We start from the raw sequence: 6,000 nt of genomic DNA, 5'->3' as shown, positions 1-6,000 counted from the left end.
TTCATTTTTCAAATCTTGTTCGGCATACAACTCCGCTACCCTACAAAATGGCGTTACGCTATTACAAAGGACTATTCTACTGTCCGGGGTTGCTAAAGTTGAGCCACCTATTCACAAAATCCTCGGGAAGCCGAGTTCGGGCGTTCTCGGCAGCTGAAGAATAAGCAGGTCGACGAGATGCTCTAATCGACCTACCACCTCTTCCCTGAGCCCGGGAAGCTCTAGCACCTCGGCGGCGAAGAGTCTCTGCAATAAGCATCTGCTGATCTTGCTCGCTCATAGTCACAACTCCTCGGCGAATTTCAGTCCGTCCCTGTCTTGACGATTCCGGTTGCTCCTGAGCCCGTTCTCGTCTTGACGTTTCCGGCTGTTCCGGAGTTCGTTGTTGACTTGGAGTAGGATTTTGAACAAGGGAACCAGAGGCTTGATCTGGAGTGCGAGCATCTGTTGGCGGGAAATGCCTAAGGAACCTCTCGATTGAGGGACGCCGGGAAAGAATGATGTCGTACCGAGAAGCCCAGCGCCGTAATGATTTCACAACTTGTTGGCAAGCCGAGCTCTCCAGCGCATTGTTCCTCCGGAGTACATGATATTCCTCCCACAGTTCGTCAACTCGACTCTGAACATCCGATATGGTCACTCCCCCGCGCACACGGATGTAATCCTCGTACGCGGTCCTCTCAGCAATGGTCGTATTCAGCTCGGCCTCCAGATCCTTCTTATCGGACTCTAAGTCCTTATTATCGGCCTCCAGCTTCACTAAACGAGCCAGAAGCTCGTCATTCTTCGTCTGATCGGCTATAGCTCTTTTCTCAGCTTCGTCTAAAGCCGAAGAGTACAGCCGTTTCCAGTGAAGTATCTCCATCTCCTTGAGTACAAAGCAGCTATATTAGTTCGGCAGCTGTACCGAGCAGATAGTAAAATACAACAGGAATAAAGGCGAGTACGAAAAGCTATACGAAGACAAGTGTAGAGAATTTTTCATTCACAAGGAAAATTTTTTACACTAGGAGGGCTTCAAGGCCATTTTACAAGGAAGAAACTAGACTAAGAGAAGGGAGACGAAATCATACTCCGCCAGCTTCGTCTCCGGCTCCTCGGTCTGGTTCAGCTCCTTTCTCCTGAGCTACCTCAGCCTCGGCCTCGCATCCTGCCGGCCTCGCCTCCGCCTCCTGATCGGCTTCCTTCTCCGGATGCCCGGCCCGCTCGACTTCGGCCTCCTGCTCCAGCGGCTCGGCCTCACCCTCTCCGTTGTAAGTCGAAGCGGGTGACACGGGTCCCACGGAGGCAAAGATAGCCTCCAGGTTCTCGTCCCGATCAGCTCGACAACTCCGGACTCGGTCTGCAGAAAGCAGGACCGAGGATGAAGCGAGCTCCTCAAGGAGCGGCAGATTCTGAAGCCGAGCTGCTATCTCTCGGCTGTACAGAGGCAGCACGACGTCGGCCCCCTGCTCGCCCTTATCGGTAATTAGCCTTACCAGACTACCGACAAAGGCCGAGAACTGGCCGCTCAAAAAGAGTTTCTCCGTGTAAACACGGAGAGCCTCCCCCTGGGCAGCCACGGCGGCAGCCTCCTTCTGAGCCTCCCGGTGCTTCGTCTGCTCTTGCAGGATGATGAGCTGGTTTTTGGCTGACCGGGCTTCATCCTGAGCCGAGATCCTAGCAGCTCGGGCCCTCTCAAATTTGGCCTCAGCCTGTTCGGCCAGACTACGAGCAAGATGCAACTTCTTCTGCATCTCCTCGTAGTCGTGGGATGCTTTGGAGAGCTCCACGGAGACGAGCTTGGCTCTCTGAAGATGAACAAGGAAAAAACTCAACAGAATGGCCATCAAAAAATGTGGAAAAGAAGCCAAGTCAGAAAGCTTACCTCCACAAAATTCGTCGGCCATTGAAAAGGCTCAGGGACGTGTTCCGGGATGTCTGCAACCACCTCGGAGATGACCAGGTCTTTCCCCGGCACTCTTGGGGACTCATGAAATTTCCCCTTCCCTTTAGCCGAACACGGCTCCGGCTCTTTCGGATCCGAAGAAGAGGTTTTTTGCCTCTTCGGATTCTTCTCGGCTTCAGACGCCGAGCGAGGGGCTCTCTGCCTCTCCGGCTCCACAAGCTCGGAGGACTTTCGGATAGCCTTATTCAACATGTACACTGCCAAAAAGCAAGAAAGCCAGGTTAGTTTTCTTCGCTAAAGCAGTAGAGCATAAAGATAAAGAGAAATCCTCACCCTCGGCCTCTTCGTCCGAAGACGAGATGTCGAACACGACGTCGCCCTTGACGAGCTCAGACTCCGTGTATTGTTTCCTAACTATGGGAATCTTGTTGAGCTCGCCATCGAGCTCGTCCAACGGTTCAGGCCGAGGATGACGGATAACGGACTTCGGCCCTCTCCAGGGAAAACTAGGAGCCGCGGTCCTATCATAGTAGAAGAAGTGGTTTTGCCACTTCGGCCACTTCGTTTTACAAAAGGCCCTAAAGGGCTGTACAGGGATCAAGTAAAACCAAGACCCCTTCCTCTTAAATTGAAAGAATTTAAGGATCGCCTTCAAAGACAAATCCCTTCCTAACTTACGGAGTTCGGCAGCGAAGGCCGACAAGTGCCTCCAAGAGTTCGGAGTCACCTGGCCTAAAGGAAGCTGAAAAAAATCTAGTAAATCTATAAAGGCAGAAGGGAGGGGGAAACGAAGCCCGCATTCTAAGCAGGCCTCGTACACGGTGGCGTAACCCTCCGGCGGGGAGTCAGCCCTATGATCACCGTCAGGTACCACCGCCTTCCCCCCAGGAAAAAAGTATTTTTCGGGTAGGGATATCACAGTATCCTTACTCAAAATACTATGGAAATACTCTACGGTCTTCTCCCCGGACTCTTTCCGGCCAGAAGACCCCTTACCGCCTCTCCTACCGCTACCCGACTCCGAAGAAGAAGAAGAAGACATTTTTCTTACTTTTTGAAGGTGAAGAAAGTCTGAAGAAATTCTTGAAAGCGGAGAGAGAATTTTCGCAAAAAAGAGAGAGTGCAGAAGAAGCAGTCGCAAAGTGCTTCAATGATGAAGAAAGGAGGTATTTATCAGATTCGGCGAAGATTTCAAAATCGTCGCACCGTTTCGAATCCCACCTTTTCAGGATTCAACGGCCGGATTTTACTGTCGCATTTAATGCAAGGCACGTCCCCTGACATCAGCCTCCCCCTTGCCTTTATCCAGAATGCCGAAGTGACTCACTTCGCCGAAGTGATTCACTTCGCCCTTCGGGGGGGGTAGTGATGGGGTGCGTACTAAACAAGCCCAACAGCAATGACGGCCCATCAGCCCAAAGCCCAAGGAAGAGTATGAGATCGGCAACCAAAGCAGTTCGGTCTCAGTATTCGACCGAACAAAGAGTTCGGCCTCAGCCTACAGCTCGGTAAAAGCCAACTAATCAAGCTCTGCTCTCAGGTCGGCATCAAGCTCTACTCTCAGATCGGCAACCAAAGCAGTTCGGTCTCAGTATTCGACCGAACAAGGAGTTAGTGGACCCATACAGGATTTCCACAACTTCCAACACACCCACTACCACGTGGTGTCAACTCAGGCCACGATCGTAGGCCATGACCTACGCTACATCCACGATCTTAGGCCATGACCTCCACGACATCCACAACCATCATTAGTGGTGATGCAAGCCACGATCTTAGTTCAATGTATAAATAGAACTTAGATCAGATAGAAAAAGGTTAAGCTCTCTAGAGAGAAAATATCATATAGCAAGTCTGTGTTGTAAGCTGTAATCCCAGATCAAGCAATACAATCTTGCCCTCCCTTCTTCCCGTGGACGTAGATTTACTTCAGTAAATCGAACCACGTAAATTCTTTGTGTCGTAGTCTTTATTCTCTACCAGCATTTACTAACATCAGAAATTCGCGGAGCCATCATTGCACTTTTAAATTAAAAATATCACCAATCTTCTCGTAATTCTCTGTACGATAAGTTGTCCACATTCATTCGAAAGGTGGGGTAATGTATTACTTACTAGTATTAGTTTTAATAAGAAATAATTTGTTAAACACATATCACCCAATTCAGTGTATCGTGTTCATCTATTTGGTGGAGAAGAGCCAAAACCGGCAGCCATTAATTTACCACAGAATTAAAAGAATTCATTTTTCGAATGTTAAGCCTTTCGCAATTTAAAGCAAAGCTATATCATCTCTTCACCAGTGTTTTAAAAATCGGACCGGATCAGCCGGTCGGACCAGTCCAGCCGCAAACCAGTGACCTTTCTGGTCCGATTCATCATATAAAACCAGCAGAGGGTTGGGCCATTTTAGACCAGGTGAGTCGGCCGGTTGGACAAAAAACCAGGAATCAGTTGTACCGGTTCAAAAAAAAATTAACTTTTTGAAATGAAATAAATTCAATTTTTAATAAAAATTATACTCCACAATATTCTTCTTTCATTTCATATTAGCCCATACTTGTATTGGGCTATGAATTGATAAAAAAAATGTCACGCCCGCCCACCCCAGGGGTGTTGCAAACGAGGCGATCGTGACCAAGGGACAAACATTAAGAATAGCATTTAAGGATAACAGTTCATAAGAACGGCTCAATTAGCTTAAAAGATTAATATATATCTGAGTGTACGATACACAGAGTGCACACTCGAATAAAATCAGAGTATCTCAACAATCAGCAACTCAAAACAAATATTATTCAAACAATATTTGTTGAAAGAAACAATATTCAGCGGAAACATTCGAGAGTAGAATATTATTATGTATGAAGACATAATATATTCAGAAAGTTTTCTTTACTATCTTCTTTACTTTCATGCTCAACACCCACCGTGCTCGTCACCGCTCAACCTGCACATTTAGAAATATATGCAGGGCTGAGTACAAAAGTACTCAGTGAACACATTGCCGAAAAATACAATTATACATTTTAAAATATTGTCAAGCCATCATCACAGTAACACTCGGGGTTTTTCTTAAAGGCCCGAGTTTACTAAGTTCATTTTCATAAAGTCCGTCTGATCAGACTAAGTTCATTCTTGTAATCCGCCATATCTGATAATTCATAGTGTGTCGGGAAGGTGGCCACCTTCCACGATCACATTGACCGGCCAACCCTTACGATGACACACGGTCCATTCCTTTGTGTACACTAACTCGAATAGGATTTGCGGTCCTATTGGAGTCCGAATTCGTTTCATTCATTCATTTTGGCATAGCACATTCGGTATAACCAAACAGATAGGCATCACTACATAAAACAAAGCATTTATGGCAAGACAACATCTTTAAACATCACGAACATGTGTTCGTGTTCTCATAAAATACGATTTGTATTTTTTTTTGTATAAGAAAGCTCACCTCGTTCGTTTAAAGCCTTAACTTTTGTCCCTTCCATTCTCGAAATGCACATGTGAAGGCGCCCGACTCTCCTTCTTCCCCTCCTTCCTTTAACCTCTTTCGACTCCTTTATATATATAGGTTTACCGAAGCTTACTTCATAAGCTAACCCGAAGCTTACTTCATAAGCTAAACCGAAGCTTACTTCCTAAGCTAAATACGAAGCTTACCTCATAAGCTAAATACGAAGCTTACCTCATAAGCTAAATTAATACAAAGAGTTACTTTCTTTTCTCGACAAAAGAAACAAGGTCGAAAAATTTTCAAGTGCACAAACGACGGTCATTTCAAGATCAAAATAAAAAGGTAGAAAAAGTCGGGGTGTTACAAAAAATTTACTTGAAAAATCATTTATGACTCTCTTTATAAAAGTGTTCCACAAGATTCATCTTTCATTTTTCAATGTGGGATGAAAAGTCTTTATTTTATAATCATCTTTTACAATCTTTTGCCTTTACTTTTTTAATATGGGATGTAGTTTCTTTTGTTAATATGTTCCATATTATATCAACCATCAACTATATACCATGATATATCTATAATTGAAAGCTATATGCATATAGTTTATATACTAGATAATAACTAAAAAATTAATAAATTTTAATTAACTTCC

The sequence above is a fragment of the Salvia splendens genome, chromosome 15, assembly GCF_004379255.2.
Source record: "Salvia splendens isolate huo1 chromosome 15, SspV2, whole genome shotgun sequence".
NCBI lineage: Eukaryota > Viridiplantae > Streptophyta > Magnoliopsida > Lamiales > Lamiaceae > Salvia > Salvia splendens.
This window is presented reverse-complemented; position numbering follows the sequence as displayed.